This window comes from Lucilia cuprina, chromosome 2, assembly GCF_022045245.1.
Source record: "Lucilia cuprina isolate Lc7/37 chromosome 2, ASM2204524v1, whole genome shotgun sequence".
NCBI lineage: Eukaryota > Metazoa > Arthropoda > Insecta > Diptera > Calliphoridae > Lucilia > Lucilia cuprina.
Window position 1 is genome coordinate 17837343 of NC_060950.1, and position 18900 is coordinate 17856242.

General features: G+C 29.6%; 2 long non-coding RNA genes across 4 annotated transcripts in view; both read right to left on the reverse strand.

Annotated features, from left to right (window-relative positions):
- The window catches only part of LOC111687850, an 89444-nt gene that overhangs the window by 15414 nt on the left and 55130 nt on the right, over window positions 1–18900 (reverse strand). The window lies entirely within an intron of this gene.
- LOC124419516 lies at window positions 2378–4093 on the reverse strand. The gene is made up of 2 exons (XR_006940661.1): window positions 2796–4093; window positions 2378–2735 (listed from the first exon to the last, which is right to left on the reverse strand). It is a non-coding gene; the product is annotated as an uncharacterized LOC124419516 (long non-coding RNA).

Below are 18900 nucleotides of genomic sequence, written 5' to 3' on the forward strand. Positions count from 1 at the left end.
TATTTTTTTTGTTTGTAATAAAAAACCTTGGTTTTGAAAAAAAAGAAACAACAACAATAAAATTACCTCATATTCATAATGAAAACAACAATGGCCTTCCCCTACTTTGAAAAAATATAAAATAAAACTGAAACAGCTAACAGGACCAATGCAAATAAAAAAGAAGTTGCAGCAAACGAAGCAGCAGCAAACAGCTGCTGCAACAAGAATAGAATCACAAAACAAAGTAAAGACAACAGTAACAACAAAAAACCTGAGCTACCCCAACTTTTTTGAAAGCAAACCCACAATGCAACAACTTTAGCAAAAACACAGAAAAGGTTTGCATATGTACATACGTATACGTTAGTTTATAATACGTACTCGTAGCTTTTTTTGTTGTAAACAAATAAACAGGAGAGTTTTAAAGTACTAAAAGAGAGATTAATAGTTTACTAAGAGCAAAGTTATCATGTTTTTATTATTATGTACATACATATGTATTTGATTAAAACTCTCTCAACATTTATTATTTTATCACAATTGTTGTCTTTACTTGTTTATTTATACATGTTTTTGTTGCAAATGTTATGTTTTATTCTTTTTATTTGTTTTCTGTTGTTTTTGTTGTTGATTTTCTGTTATTTTTGCCAGCAGCTCTTTTAACTCAAAACTCAATGCCATTGTCAGGGTAAAAAACAAACAAACAATACAAAACCATATTAAATCAAACAGGAAAAACAACAACTACATTCGACCATGTGAACATTTACAAAAGTTGTTTTCTTGTTGTTGTTCCTGTTATAGTATTGTATGTGGCATATGTAAGCAAAAGGCCACAACAACACTAACAACAAGGCTTGCAACAAATACCAGAAATACAAACGCCACAGAGAGTATTACTCAGAAAACTTGTTCACATACAGTGGGGAGCAAAATAATATTGTGGAAGTTATCTTCCACAGATAATTTGTAGACCTTATTATAGCCCAATATAAAGTCCTTTCTGTAGTCAAAATTATAGATCTATACTATAATATTAATTATAGACATTATGGACTAGGATATATGGACTAGTCTATAGTCTAGTATACAGATTAGACCATAGACTAGACTAGCCTATAGACTAGACTATAAACTAAACTATAGAATAGGCTATAGACTAAACTATAGACTAGGATATAACCGAGGCCATAAACGTGACTATAGACTAGACTATAGGCTAAACTGTAGACTAGATTATAATCTAAACTGTAGACTAGGCTATAGACTAAATTATATACCAGACTATAGGCTAGACTATAGACTAAACTTAAGTCTAGACTATAGGCTAGGCTATAGAAAAAACTATAGATTAGACTATAACCTAGACCATAAACCAAACTAGCGTATAGAATGGAATATAGACTAGACTATAGACTAGACTATAGACTACACTATAGACTACACTATAGGCTATACTATAGACTACATTATAGACTAGACTATAGACTAGACTAAAGACTAGACTATAGACTAGACTATAGACTAGACTATAGACTAGATTATAGACTAGACTATAGACTAGACTATAGACTAGACTATAGACTGGACTATACACTAGACTATAGACTAGACTATGGACTAGACTATAGACTAGACTATAGACTAGACTATCGACTAGACTATAGACTAGACTATAGACTAGACTATAGACTAGACTATAGACTAGACTATAGACTAGACTATAGACTAGACTATAGACTAGACTATAGACTAGACTATAGACTAGACTATAGACTAGACTATAGACTAGACTATAGACTAGACTATAGACTAGACTATAGACTAGACTATAGACTAGACTATAGACTAGACTATAGACTAGACTATAGACTAGACTATAGACTATAGACTAGACTATAGACTAGACTATAGACTAGACTATAGACTAGACTATAGACTAGACTATTGACTAGACTATAGACTAGACTATAGACTACGCTATGGGCTATACTATAGACTACATTATAGACTAGACTATAGACTAGGATATAACTGAAGCCATAAACCTAACTACAGACTAGACTATAATCTAAACTGCAGATTAGACTATAGACTAAACTATATACCAGACTATAAACTATACTATAGGCTAGACTAGGCTTTAGTCTAGACTAGAGGCTAGATTATATACCAAACTATAGGCTAGACTACAGATTAGATCTAGGCCATAAACCAGTATTAGAATGGAAAAAGGCTAAACTATAGACTAACTATGGACTAAAGCAACATAATATTCTTGTTGTTTTTATTTTACACAAGATAGCTGAAGTCAAATTTAAAAACGTTTCTAAACCACCCGGCGTATGATGAATATTTATTTCTTAGAACTAATTTTCATTTAAATACGTCATGGTGTGTTAATCAACATATTTTTTATTTAATTTTATTAAATTTTAATATTGAAAAGTATTTTTAAAATATATATATCAGTGCACATGATGATTTGATCTGAGCAAAAAAAGGAATTGAATTTTATAAAAGAATTTTAAACAAATAAATTTTTGAAACATTGAAATTTGTTAGAAAAATGTTAGTACAGCAATTGTGCGTGGATGTTGTTTTGCGATATGTGAGACACACTTATGAAAGTAGGCATGTAAACATATTTCTCTGACGCTGTTGTCAAAAAATTTCAATTAATTTCTACAAATTGACAACAAGTTATTTCAAGTGCAAGTTTACCTTTTTGGTTCTTCACTGTAATTGAAATACTAAAAAATACATAAATATTATACTAAAGAGTACACAATGTCGATACACAAAGTACATACATACATACATGCAACATATCATATGTACGAACAACACCAAAAAAAAAACACATTAAAACAATTGGCAGAGACCAAAACAGGTTGAAAGTAAACTTTTGAATGTAATATTATGCTTTGCTCTTCTGTGTTGATGTCGTTGCAGCAAAACAACATGGTGTCGTCCTAGCCAACAATCTCACATGTACATACACTCAAACCCATTTATAACGCAAAACATCGACAATAACAACAACCTACAAAAGCAGCAGACGTTTAGAGTTGATTAACCTTTCAACATTCTGTTTTACTTCAGATATTCGCATAAAAATAAAATATGCAAGAAAGACGAAGGCAATGAAAGAAAGACAAAAACAAAAAATGTACTGATTTCAAAAATATATACCAACACACTCACACAGTTAGACACAGTCTATATAAAACATATAGAAACATAAATTGTACATTTTAAGAGAGAGCTTGTGAGAGAGATAAGGAGGGAGGGTTTGTTTTTCAAAGAGATATCAGTAATCGTTTTTAATATTGCTACAAAAATTTTCATTTAACTTTATATTTTTAACAAAATATTTTAATTTTAATATTTTCTTTGTGTACATATAAAAACTTTAACTTCTTTTATTTATTGGTACATATTTCCTCCTCTCTGCCATTTCCCTACAGGCTTTGCCTTCCTGTTAATTTCGGTTTTTATTCTTTTCCTTTTCCTTATTTTTCTGTATTCAGTGTTTGTCTGTCCGTCTGTCTGTCATTCAGCCAGTTAGTTAGTCAGGTTGTTTTATAATTTTTGTGCTTCGTCATGTCTAAAATAAAACACACAAACATTTTTTTTATTTTGTTTTTTTTTCGTATTATTTTGATTTTAGCCAAAAGTTGGTGTGGGTCATGGTCTGCATGCAAAAATCGTGCATTGAATTTTTGTGTCTTGTTTTTTTTTTTTTGCAAATTTTTTCGTTATTGTTTTGCTACTTTACTACTCTACTACTACAACTTGCTGGCTGCCTTGCAACATTTCCTTCTACAACTTATTCGCATTTTGTTTTAATGGCCCTCATAAAACTGTCTCATTGTAGATTTTAAGAAAAAATATCTTTTTTGTTTCTTTATATAATTTATTTTAAAGTTTTAAATAAGAGTATTTTTTCTTGTTGTGGCTATAAAGTGGAAGACGCAGTCATTCTTATTGAAGATATATACAAAGTTTTTGTTAATATTCATAAAATTTCTGAAACGGCAAATAACTAACTAACTAACTAACCAACTAATTAACTAACTAACTAACTAACCAACTAACTAACTAATTATCCAACTTATTAATTATCTAAATAACTAACTAACTAAATAACTAATTAACTAACTAACTTCCTAACTAACTACCCAACTAACTAACTACCTACTGGTCGATTACCTAGTCTATTGATCAGCCTATTGACTATTCCTTTAACTAATCCAATGACTACTCTATTGACTAGTCTTTTGACTATTCTATTAAGAAGCCTATTGACTAGTCTTTCGACTATTCTATTGATAAGTCTATTGTCTATTCTTTTGACTATTCGATTGTCTACTCTACTGACTATTCTAGTGACTAGTTTACTGACAAGTGTATGAACTAATCTAATGACGATTCTGTCTAGACATTCTATTAACTATATTCTAGTATATTAGTATTTTATTGACTTATCTGCCGACTATGATATTGATTAGTCTACTGACTATAATATTGACTAGTCTATTATAACTAGAATTTTGCCTAAAGTTTTATTATTCCTATTAATACACTTTTTAAATTTTCCTTAATTTCGATAAAATTGTTGATAAAAAAAATATTTTCTAAAAGGCCTTACGTATAATTATAACTAGAAAATAATATGACTTTGTAAAGAGCACTACTTTATATTGTAAAATTCTATTGTTAGCATAACAATATATTTGTACTAAAATTTTACAAAATCACACCTTTTCAACTTATAATTTAACATACTTAAAGAGCAACTGCAAAACTTATACCTTAAAGAATAATATTTTAAAAGTCCCTTTCCAAAAAATATCACCATTTGATTGCCTTTTTTCTACCGGATTTCATTACATTTAATAATGATTTTTTCCTTATATATTTTTTTGTTCGTTACAATACATAAGTTTTTCGTTGTTATTGTTGTTGTTGCTTTTAAATCCCTTTTCACAATTTCAGAATTTTGTGAATACAATGTTTTAAAATCGTTCATTCAACTTTTGTTTGACTACAAGAGAATGTGAAAAAAGAAGTGAAAAAAATATCAAAATATATTTTTTTTAATCTACTTCTGTACTTCCAAATACTCCTTGCATATATGTATGTATGTAAGTATAAATAAAGCTATTGGTACGAGTTTTATGTGGACCCTTTGAACGAGCCCTTTTTTCCAAACATACTCTAACATTGTTGTTATTGTTGCTGTTACATGCTGGTGGAATAAAATAACGAAATATAAAAAGAGTTTTAAAGCACAAAATTTTGAAAAATAAACAAACAGAAAACAAAAAAATTACTGTTATAAATTCTGAAGAATACACATTGTTGCAAGTACCTCTATGTACTTGTAGAAGTATTGGCCAACAACTAGTAAAATGTTATTTTATTTTGTATATTTTTTTTGTCTTATTGGTAAAAACAACAACGATAAGTTCCGAAAGGGGAAAACTAAAGATTTTTTGATGTGAATGTGTATAATTTTGGAAATGTGTATCATTTTTGAAAAGATATCTTTTTGTTGGCAAATAATATAAGCATTTTATAATCTTTTAGATAAAAAAGTGTGTGCAAAGTGTGTTTACTAATATCTTTTGTTGAAGTGGGAATTAAATTTAATGATAATTTTTGGTTAAAGAATTTAAAGAATTTTTTAAATAATCTCAATATAAAAGTTTTTATACGGATTTGAACATTAGTAGGAAGTTTACAATTAAAATTCTTAACAAACATAATCGTACATAATCGTCTGAGACAGACAGACGGACAGATAGATAGACAAGCAGACAGCTGGTAGATAGATAGATAGATAGATAGATAGATAGATAGATAGATAGATAGATAGATAGATAGATAGATAGATAGATAGATAGATAGATAGATAGATAGATAGATAGATAGATAGATAGATAGTAGATAGATAGATAGATAGATAGATAGATAGATAGATAGATAGATAGATAGATAGATAGATAGATAGATAGATAGATAGATAGATAGATAGATAGATAGATAGATAGATAGATAGATAGATAGATAGATAGATAGATAGATAGCTAGATAGATAGATAGATAGATAGATAGATAGATAGATATAGATAGATAGATAGATGGATAGATAGATAGATAGATAGATAGATAGATAGATAGATAGATAGATAGATAGATAGATAGATAGATAGATAGATAGATAGATAGATAGATAGATAGATAGATAGATAGATAGATAGATAGATAGATAGATAGATAGATAGATAGTTAGATAGATAGATAGATAGATAGATAGATAGATAGATAGATAGATAGCTAGATAGATAGATAGATAGATAGATAGATAGATAGATAGATAGATAGATAGATAGATAGATAGATAGATAGATAGATAGATAATATTAGATAGTTAGATAGATAGATAGATAGATAGATAGTAGTTAGTTAGTTAGTTAGTTAGTTAGTTAGTTAGTTAGTTAGTTAGTTAGTTAGTTAGTTAGTTAGTTGTTAGTTAGTTAGTTAGTTAGTTAGTTAGTTAGTTAGTTAGTAGTTAGTTAGTTAGTAGTTAGTTAGTTAGTTAGTTAGTTAGTTAGTTAGTTAGTTAGTTAGTTAGTTAGTTAGTTAGTTAGTTAGTTAGTTAGTTAGTTAGTTAGTTAGTTAGTTAGTTAGTTAGTTAGTTAGTTAGTTAGTTAGTTAGTTTTTAGTTAGTTAGTTAGTTAGTAAGTTAGTTAGTTAGTTAGTTAGTTAGTTAGTTAGTTAGTTAGTTAGTTAGTTAGTTAGTTAGTTAGTTAGTTAAGTTAGTTAGTTAGTTAGTTAGTTAGTTAGTTAGTTAGTTAGTTAGTTAGTTAGTTAGTTAGTTAGTTAGTTAGTTATTCAGTTATTTAGTTAGTTAGTTAGTTAGTTAGTTAGTTAGTTAGTTAGTTAGTTAGTTAGTTAGTTAGTTAGTTAGTTAGTTAGTTAGTTAGTTAGTTAGTTAGTTAGTTAGTTAGTTAGTTAGTTAGTTAGTTAGTTAGTTAGTTAGTTAGTTAGTTAGTTAGTTAGTTAGTTAGTTAGTTAGTTAGTTAGTTAGTTAGTCAGACAGACAGACAGACAGACAAACAAACAGACTGGCAGACATTAAGACAAACAGACAAGGAGACAAACACACAGACGTTGATCAGCTCAAATATAATATTTTATCAATCTAATTCTAAAAGTATTTTTAAAGGTGACTTCGTATAAGAGTTATTAGGGTCAAATGAAGTCCGGTCATCCGATCAAAAGTTAACACTAGGCTTATTTATGTAAAATCAAGTTTTATCGGTTCTTGCAGTGCTATTATGACTCAGATAGTTATAGTTAGTGTGATAGTGATAGTTAGAATAACTATTTTAGTCGATTAAATATTCTATTAATTATATTACTCATTCTATTGACAAGCATATTGACAAGTCGATTAAATTGTCTATTGACTAGTATATTGACCAGTCCATTGACTATTCAATTGTCTATTCTTTTGACTACTTTATTGACTAGTTTATTGACTAGTGCATTAACTAGTCCAATGATAAGTCTGTTGGATTGTCAATTGGCTAGCCTAATCACTACTCTATTGACTAGCCAATGGATTAGTCATTTAACTAATCCATGGACTATTATATGGATTAGTCGTATAACTAGTCTATGGAATATTGCCTATTCCATTTAATAGTCTAATTACTAGTCTATTTACTAGTCTATTTACTAGTCTATTTACTAGTCTATTTACTATTCTATTAACTGGATTGGCCACGCTTAACTTGTCTATCTTTCATTCTCTTGACTAGTCTACTAACTAATCGATTAGCACGTATTTTGGCTATTCCATTGACTATTCTATCGACTAGTCTACTGGTTATTCTATTGAATAATCTACTACTCTATTGTCTAGTCAATTGACTATTCTATTGATGATTAACTGGTTTATTGGTCATTATAATAACTATTGTATTGATTATTGTATTGACTAGTCTATGGACTACTTTTTTAACTAATCTACAGACTAGTATATTATCTAGTCTATTGACAATTAACTGGTCTATTGGTCATGCTATGAACTATTGTATTGATTATTCTATTGACTATTCGATTGACTAGTTTACGAACTAATAGATGACCCGGTCTGTTAATTATTCTATTGACTAGTATATGGTCTTTTCGTTTAATAACTATTTTATTAACTAGTCTTTTGAAAAGTATACTTTCTAGTCAATTGGTTAATCTATTGATTATTCGCTTGACAAATCTATTATCCAGTCTATGACTATGTAGTCTATTAAAAGCAAAGTTTATATAATTTATAAAAATATACAAAACGATGTACATTAGCACTGAATTTCTTATGTCTGGTGTAGGGTATAGCGTAACAGTCAACAGATGTGTGTTCTTAATGCTATTTAGTCATATTTTCTAATCTCGAAAAAATGTTCTTATCATGATTTATTTTCTTTTGCAAAATTTATATTTCTCTTGAAACATTTTAAGGTGATATGTTGTGAATAATAATATTATTATTTATTTTGTTTTTGTCATTTTACTGATAACAAATGAACCACATAATTTTTCTTATTTATTTTAATTATTGTTAATTTACTCATTTCATTTAAAGTCTTTTGACCTATTTTTACTTATAAACATAAATAATTAAAAAAAGGGTTAAATAAATGAATCAAACCATGACCACAATAGCAAAATTTACACGTGTTGGTAAATGTGGAAATATAAATAGAATGAGAAATCGTTATAAGTTAAACTTGAGTTTTAAAATAGTATTTTTTTTAAAAATTTGGATAGTTTTAAAATAGATATTGTAATTTTGCAATAATTAAGATTTGTGATTTTGATCAAATATAAATAATTTCTAGAGTCTTCAAATAGAAGAAATAAATAACGTATATTTGAACCGATTTTAAATATATAATTTTTTTCCTACTGCTTTTAATTCCTTATTTAATTTTTCTTTCGCAATGACGACAATCAACCCCTTTTTTCATCAATACTTGATAAAAAAATAAACTTATAATATGAAACAAAAACTTTGAAAATTTATGATCTTTTTTTCCCCCTCGATGCAGAAACCAAAAATCGCAAAAGACACAAAAGCATCCAGAAATAAAACAAAAAAAAACGAAAGAAATCAGAATTAATAATAAGATGCACGCGAATTTCATAAATTAAAAATCAAGAAACATAAATAACTCAACACCCAACTGAATTCCAAAAAAAAGAAGATTCTACAAACAATGACAACAACAAGAAGAACAAAAATATTTTTACTGAAAAATCGGAAAGAAGAAAAACTGATACGATTAACAAAAGAAGTCAGAACAAACACACAAACACGTAGAAAGACAGAGAGCAGAGGAGGATGCACACTGGGACTTGAAACATGCAACACAATTAAATTTAAACCAGAAGATATGATAAACAACAACAAAATAAAATATAAAACAAAATTATAAAAGAACAAAAAAATAAATAAACTGATTGTTGCTGTTAAAGTCAAAGGAAGTGAAAACCAAAGAACTAATTTTAATAAACGAAATATAAAGCGCAAAAACCTTTGACAAAGTCATACAATGAGGTTGCAAAAGGGCGTTTTGGTGATGAATTTAATAAAAATTAAAAATAAAAATTAAAAAAAATAATAAAAAAAACTAATAAAGGAGTAAAAACAATTGATTTTTATATTTTTGATCTTATGGATTTCTTTTTCGGTAAAAGTTTTAATATTTTTTTGCAACAAAAACAAACAATTAAAAAAGTTTAAATCCCGATATTTTTCCTTTTCTGAAGGATTGTAGAATCCTTATATGTCCTTGGAATTTTTACATCATATCAAGTTTTTGACGCTCATCTGTACACATATGTGAGGCCTGCATAATCCTTCATCCATCGCGTATACATTACACTTGCACTTGACACTACTTCATTTGTAACGCATAGTCCTTCAGTCCCTCTTATGCTACGTATCTGTTGTTTCGCCAACAGCACCAAACTTAGTCTGAACTATAGAGTTTACCGTATGTCAGTATTTTTACCAACATAATTATTCCGGTTTAAACCACGGGCACAATGAAAGGATCCCTCCAATAATCGAAACAAGATAAGCCCCGAAACTCTGCACCATATCCTTTGGTGCCAGAATCTAAGTCTCTCTAGTTCGACCACAGGTCAAGTCATTTCACGGAAAAGTCCAGGATAAAAGTATTGGTATCACCACTTTTCCCAGATTGCAATAACACCAATATCTAGACTATCATCAAGCTAAAGTGCCCCGGGGGAGTTAGTGGAATAAGTGAAAAAGTATAAGAATTGGACTAACACTACACCGACAACATCAAATAAAACGAATATTAATTAGACTACGATAGATACCTTACTAAGGAAACGTTTAGAACAGTGGGATTACTCTGTAACTCGTTCGAAAGAAGAAGAAGCCAATTTAAAAACGCAAATAGTTGGACTCTTCGAAAGTGCAGTCTGTATGAAAATAGTACCTGGTAACAGGGAAGATAAGGAATCTTGAGTAGACTCTTCACACAATTTTTCTTTAACATCAAAAATTGTTTAGAAAATTAAACTCTAGTAATATTACTCGCAGATTCGGGTTGAGCGGACTAGAACTACATTACGAAGGTCGAAAACCTGCGAGTTATACGATATAACTATCACAGGGTTGAATTTTATTGCCCTTACTCCATAACCGATGAAGGATTTTGTGCCTATGCTAATGGAGACAAAATCACTACCCCAAGCGCTAAGCAGGTCTATTGAAAGAGACCTTGTGAGAACCTTTACAGAAGGCAAAGGATGTCTGGCGACTGAATGTTAATCCAAAGGAAATACAATAATTCTGTAAAAAGTGTAACTCGCACTCACAGTCGATTAGATCCTGATTGAATTTCATTTCCATATGTAAATGAACAGATATTGTTAGAGATAGTGAAAGAATTGACATTTATAGAACACGTTGGTGCATACGTCATACGCCAACACCAGTTGCACCCGCATTTTATTCCGGGAAAGAAAATTATCTTGAACTTTGAGATATCGGAAATCGTGCTTAAGCGAAACAGCAAACTGCTGGAATCTGTTGCTTAGATCAACTAAATTTCTATACGACAAGAAGTCTGCACTTCACAAATAGGTTTAAAATGCAGATTCTACATTCATCCTCAAATTATGCAGGAACTCTTGAAATATTTTTATATAAATATAAGAGAATTCTAAGTCGATTGATCTGACTGTTTTGACGTTATTAATTCCTCGAAATGGTTCTGGACTTTGAAGTCCCACTAATCAGGACTTAATCTTTACAGTCACGTTTTTTTCCATGAAAATTAAATCTATTTCGACTGCTCAACGGTTCCCTCACCCATTATCTTTTATATTTCCCTTTCTCTCTTTTCTTATCTTTCTTTTTTCGGGACTAACTTGGAGTCAAGTACATACAGCTGCATCGAACACATCGTGATAATCGAACCTAAACTAAACGTCTTATCACCTGGTTGGTTCTAATTCATCGTCCGTTAAGAATGTTAAGAGAGTAAAAGCTGTCATCACTTTAGTGTCGTCTTTCTAAGAGAAAGCGCAGACAATCGTCACTTTACGACCCCTAAGTAATCTAAAGAGTGGTCACTTAAAAACAAACTTAAGCAAAAAGGTTTATTGACATTTATTTAATCTAGTCCAAAGTCTCTGACTGTCTCTTCTAAATCAGTGAAGTGACGATTGACTTCCTTGTAGAACAAGCACATTTTAAAAGATCTAGTCATCTGTGTATCCACTGGGTAGTCTAAGCGTTAGTGATAGGCTAAGTAGTCAGTCGAGAGTGTTTCGCTAAACTGCTCTTGGCAGTGTTCCCCCAATCCCCTAAGAAGTGTGAGTGCGAGTTTACATGGTCAGGATTCTACTAAGGATTGTTAGTGGAATATAGAATTTAATTGATTTTAAATAAGCATATTTTTTCGCTGTTGCCACAAAACAGTAAATTAAAGTTTTGAAAATCGTGTTGCCATATTTATTTCAAACCCAATACACATTTTATCACCATAGAGTAAAAACAAATAAAATCAAATTCCTACAAATATCTAAAAATACACTCATACAAAATGAGTAAAAAAATATTTCCTTTTTTTGTGTGCTTCATCATGGCTTTCATCATCATCGTCAGCAATATTATCATCACCATTGTGATGATGATGATGAACAACAAACCAAGATGCAATTTCAAAGGTCAATGACATAAAATGTAAACCCCGCTATGGAAACACGATGAAGAAGAACCACAAACAGAACATGAAAATAATAAAACAACAATACAAACACAATCAAATGGGAAATGACAGAATCATATACACTCTCTTACACACCACTCTCTCTTTTACTCTTTTACTAATATACAGCAATTCAATGTATATATTGATAAAAAAATATATATTTAAATCAAAACAGAAATACAAATACTCATACGTAATTTTGCAAAGTTTTATTTAAGAGTTTTGTTTTTTAAAAGATAACTAAAAAAAGAGACAAAGAAAGAGTAAACTTGAGAGAGAGAAAGTGCAGCATCATATTCTCTTTTGTGACAAATACTATTTAAAATTTTATAAATAAAGTACTTTATGTACTTGTACTAGTGCAAAACTTAGTACTTTTATTATACATATGTATATAATATTGCATCAATTTTAATTTTTTTCCAAATATCCCACTCATTTCCCCTTTTAATTTGAGTATAAGTGATTTTATTTACTATCACTGTGTTGGTGTCAAGTGTTTGTGATAGCATGAGTTTGAGTTGCAAAGTAAAGGTATTGGATTTTTTTAGATTGGAATGTTTTTATGCAGTTTTACTATAATTTGATTTTGTTGTTGCTGGGATTTTATACATATACATATGTATGTACATATATATTTCTTTCTTTGAAATCTATGATAATATTGTATATTTGAAAGTAATTTGCTTTTCTACTGGAATATCCAAACTATTTGCAACGTCATAGTGAAAAAATTATATATTTTAAGATTTTTTATAATTTTTGAAACTTTTATATTAGTTTAATCTACATTTTACCTAAAAAAAGTTGTACGGGTTGTATGTTCTTGACTTTGGTCTATATAGTCTATAAATCAGACTATAGACCACTCTATAGCTTAGACTATAGTTCAGATAATATAATAGGCTATTTTCAAGATTATAACCTATACTCAATAGTCTAGTCTATATTCTAGTCTATAGACTAGACTATAGACTAGACTAGTCTAGCCTATAGTCTAGTCTATAGTCTAGTCTATAGTCTAGTCTATAGTCTAGTCTATAGTCTAGTCTATAGTCTAGTCTATAGTCTAGTCTATAGTCTAGTCTATAGTCTAGTCTAATATGTAGTCTAGTCCATAGTCTAGTGTATAGTATAGTCTATATTCCAGTCTTTAGTCTAGTCTAGTCTATTGTCTAGCTTATGGTTTAGTCTATAGTATACAGTCTATAGTCCAGCCTATAGACGGAAGTTTTGTCTGAAGCATTGTTCTTAATTCTGACTTGTTGGTTGGTCCTTGATGCAGAATCTTCTTGAGAAAATTTCAATTAACTTATCTAAGTTATTATGTTGTTCCAGCTACATATACAATTTCTAATAGGAGTGTCTTTTATTAAACAATATAAATATTTAACATTCTTAAGCGTTTTATTTTCGCTTACATTTTTACACTAAATATTTTTATTTTTTTTTTAATTTATGCCACATGTGTTTTTAATATCAACAAATTGTTTTTTTTTTTTGTTTGTACTAGTATTTCTTTTCTTTTGTTTTGTTGTTGTTGCTGTCATTCATTCTATTGTATTATTGCTTTTATTGTAATTTGTTTATAATGAAATAAAATTGCGTTTCAATATTTGCATAAATTGCTCTTGGTTCATAGCAAACTACAGACAAAATGACGCAAAAACTATACGAAATAGAAATATACATAAGTAAAAAATTATTTAATTAATTAAATGCTTGTTAGTTTTACAGTTTTTTTTCATTTAGTTTTCAATGAAATAAAAAGAAACGTGTAAGAAATCGATATAGTTAGAAAATGCGGATAAATGGATATGTGCACATATGTGTGTGTGTAACAATATACCACTTAGTGGAATTTGCAAGCGTAGAATATATTCATATGTTTGTAATGTACATAGGAATTTAACCGGATATTTTAAGATTTCAAAGTCATCAATTCCGATATACATTTGATATAATAAAATATCAACTTTTACTATTATTTTATTCTAAAGTCTGGACTATAGTCTGAACTAGTGTTTAGTATATGGTATGAATTATATTCAGATTACTCCTAAGTCTGGATTATAATATGGATTTCACTATATTCTGGAGCAAAGTATACCCTACGGTATAGTCAATGGTTTGGACTGGTTGACTTACGTGGTTTGGTTGGATGACTTACGTGGTGGATCACTGCATGCGAACTGTCAAGTAGAGAGAACTACAACATTTGCCAGATGTAGTATTTATGGTATTACATCCAGCCTGTAGCTGTTATAAATCTGAGGATATCATTAAGCGTAGATCCAGATATCTCAGCAAGGTTAGATATGATGTAACTGCCAAGGAAGCGGTTTCTCCTAACCATAGTTGGGCATTCACAGAGGAGATGGTAGACAGTTTTCTTCTTCTCTTTATCTTTTCAACTGCGATAGTGATCGTTGACAGGGAGCCCAAGCCTTTTGAAGAAAGAATCTAGGAATACTGCTCTTGATAAAACCTAACGGATTTGCTACTAAACAAATTACAATAAAAGCAATAATACAATAGAATGAATGACAGCAACAACAACAAAACAAAAGAAAAGAAATACTAGTACAAACAAAAAAAAAAAACAATTTGTTGATATTAAAAACACATGTGGCATAAATTAAAAAAAAAAATAAAATATTTAGTGTAAAAATGTAAGCGAAAATAAAACGCTTAAGAATGTTAAATATTTATATTGTTTAATAAAAGACACTCCTATTAGAAATTGTATATGTAGCTGGAACAACATAATAACTTAGATAAGTTAATTGAAATTTTCTCAAGAAGATTCTGCATCAAGGACCAACCAACAAGTCAGAATTAAGAACAATGCTTCAGACAAAACTTCCGTCTATAGGCTGGACTATAGACTGTATACTATAGACTAAACCATAAGCTAGACAATAGACTAGACTAGACTAAAGACTGGAATATAGACTATACTATACACTAGACTATGGACTAGACTACATATTAGACTAGACTATAGACTAGACTATAGACTAGACTATAGACTAGACTATAGACTAGACTATAGACTAGACTATAGACTAGACTATAGACTAGACTATAGACTAGACTATAGACTAGACTATAGACTAGACTATAGACTAGACTATAGACTAGACTATAGACTAGACTATAGACTAGACTATAGACTAGACTATAGACTAGACTATAGACTAGACTATAGACTAGACTATAGACTAGACTATAGACTAGACTATAGACTAGACTATAGACTAGACTATAGACTAGACTATAGACTAGACTATAGACTAGTTTATAGACTAGACTATAGACTAGACTATAGACTAGACTATAGACTGGTTTATAGACTAGACTATAGACTAGACTATAGACTAGACTATAGACTAGACTATAGACTAGACTATAGACTAGACTATAGACTAGACTATAGACTAGACTATAGACTAGACTATAGACTAGACTATAGACTAGACTATAGACTAGACTATAGACTAGACTATAGACTAGACTATAGACTAGACTATAGACTAGACTATAGACTAGACTATAGACAAGTCTATAGACTAGACTATAGACTAGACTAAAGACCAGACTATAGTCCAGAATAGACTATAGAATGAACTATAGACTGCACTCTAGACTAGGCTATAAATTAGACCATAGACTAGACTTACTTATAGAGTAGAAAATAGACCAAACAATAGTATATAAAGTAGACTACACTGTACACTAGACTGTAAACTAGATTGTAGTCTAGACAATAGACTATACTACAGATAAGACTATAGACTAGACTAAAGATAAGACTAAATATAGACTACACAATAGATAAGACTATATACTATACTATAGTATAGACTAGACTAAACTATAGGCAAGATTATGGACTAGACAATAGAAAAAACACTGGACTTCACTGTAGACTAGACTATATCCTAAGATATTGTACAGATTATAATCCAGACAAATATAATGTTTAGCTTATTGATCTTTCTTATGAAGAATTTTATGTCCGTTTTATTATGATTAATTTTATAGTAACAAGAACAATCAACAATTTCAACACCACAAAATATCGCAACTGAAAGTAAATTGACATCAAACTTGTGACCAATAAAATAAAAAAAAAAAGTAAAACAAGTTTCATTCACTCCTGACAGCAGGACTTTACCTTTCAAGACGTGGCAAAATCACCTTTTCTCACATGAAGCCCTTTGTAAACAGATAAAACAAAGACAACAATTTAATATACAAAGATATTGACTCAAGTGAGAAAATATTTAACAAAAGATTATAAATCTAAAAAATAAAACAGTTGTATAAAAAGCAACTACAGCATCTTTGAGAAATTAAATTCATTTTAAACATGCTACATTTGCAGTTTTGCAACACTTGCATAAATTTATAAAAAAAGTAATATAAAATAATTCCTTTTTCTTTTGATTCAGTGTAATACTCAAAAGGATTTTTTATTTTCTTGTGAAATTAAAATATATATAAAAAATAAGTTAAACTTGTTTTATCTTACATATTCACGTTTAAGGTTTTTTTCGTTTGTGCAGCAATGCATTTATTACATTTGCAGCATAAACATTGCTCTTGCCATTTTTATGACAGTTAAAATAAAAAAAAATCTTGTTAGTATCTTGCAAACCGGTATGAAAAATTTTAATATATAAGAAAGTTTTATAAAAAATAAAAATTTTAAAAGTAATACATATTACAAATTATCCGCAAAATTGCATACCGATGGCGCGCCATTATATAAAAAGTTCAAACTTCGTGTTACAGATTAAAGCAAAACTATTAGTTTACGAGAAACTCGTAATATACTGAACAACGAAATTCAGTTTTTTTTCAATATCGGCTCATTATAGAATATAAATAATATTTTTCGACCTACATTCACTGCTTGTGACCTCATCTTTAATTTAGTATTATTTCTGGAAATAATTTAGTCCACAGACTAGACTGTAGTGCAGTCTATAGTATAATCTATAGTTTAGTCTGTAGTCTAGTCTATAGTGCAGTATATAGTTTATTCTATAGTACAGTATATAGTTTATTCTAGACTGTCTAGTCTAGTCTATTCTAGTCTATTCTAGTCTAGTCTAGTCTAGTCTATAGTCTAGTCTAGTCTATAATCTAGTCTATAGTCTAGTCTATAGTCTAGTCTATAGTCTAGTCTATAGTCTAGTCTATAGTCTAGTCTATAGTCTAGTCTATAGTCTAGTCTATAGTCTAGTCTATAGTCTAGTCTATAGTCTAGTCTATAGTCTAGTCTATAGTCTAGTCTATAGTCTAGTCTATAGTCTAGTCTATAGTCTAGTCTATAGTCTAGTCTATAGTCTAGTCTATAGTCTAGTCTATAGTCTAGTCTATAGTCTAGTCTATAGTCTAGTCTATAGTCTAGTCTATAGTCTAGTCTATAGTCTAGTCTATAGTCTAGTCTATAGTCTAGTCTATAGTCTAGTCTATAGTCTAGTCTATAGTCTAGTCTATAGTCTAGTCTATAGTCTAGTCTATAGTCTAGTCTATAGTCTAGTCTATAGTCTAGTCTATAGTCTAGTCTATAGTCTAGTCTATAGTCTAGTCTATAGTCTAGTCTATAGTCTAGTCTATAGTCTAGTCTATAGTCTAGTCTATAGTCTAGTCTATAGTCTAGTCTATAGTCTAGTCTATAGTCTAGTCTATAGTCTAGTCTATAGTCTAGTCTATAGTCTAGTCTATAGTCTAGTCTACAGTCTAGTCTAGTCTAGTCTAGTCTATAGTCTAGTCTATAGTCTAGTCTATAGTCTAGTCTATAGTCTAGTCTATAGTCTAGTCTATAGTCTAGTCTATAGTCTAGTCTATAGTCTAGTCTATAGTCTAGTCTATAGTCTAGTCTATAGTCTAGTCTATAGTCTAGTCTATAGTCTAGTCTATAGTCTAGTCTATAGTCTAGTCTATAGTCTAGTCTATAGTCTAGTTTATAGACTAGACTATAGACTAGACTATAGACTAGACTATAGACTAGACTATAGACTAGACTATAGACTAGACTATAGACAAGTCTATAGACTAGACTATAGACTAGACTAAAGACCAGACTATAGTCCAGAATAGACTATAGAATGAACTATAGACTGCACTCTAGACTAGGCTATAAATTAGACCATAGACTAGACTTACTTATAGAGTAGAAAATAGACCAAACAATAGTATATAAAGTAGACTACACTGTACACTAGACTGTAAACTAGATTGTAGTCTAGACAATAGACTATACTACAGATAAGACTATAGACTAGACTAAAGATAAGACTAAATATAGACTACACAATAGATAAGACTATATACTATACTATAGTATAGACTAGACTAAACTATAGGCAAGATTATGGACTAGACAATAGAAAAAACACTGGACTTCACTGTAGACTAGACTATATCCTAAGATATTGTACAGATTATAATCCAGACAAATATAATGTTTAGCTTATTGATCTTTCTTATGAAGAAATTTTATGTCCGTTTTATTATGATTAATTTTATAGTAACAAGAACAATCAACAATTTCAACACCACAAAATATCGCAAC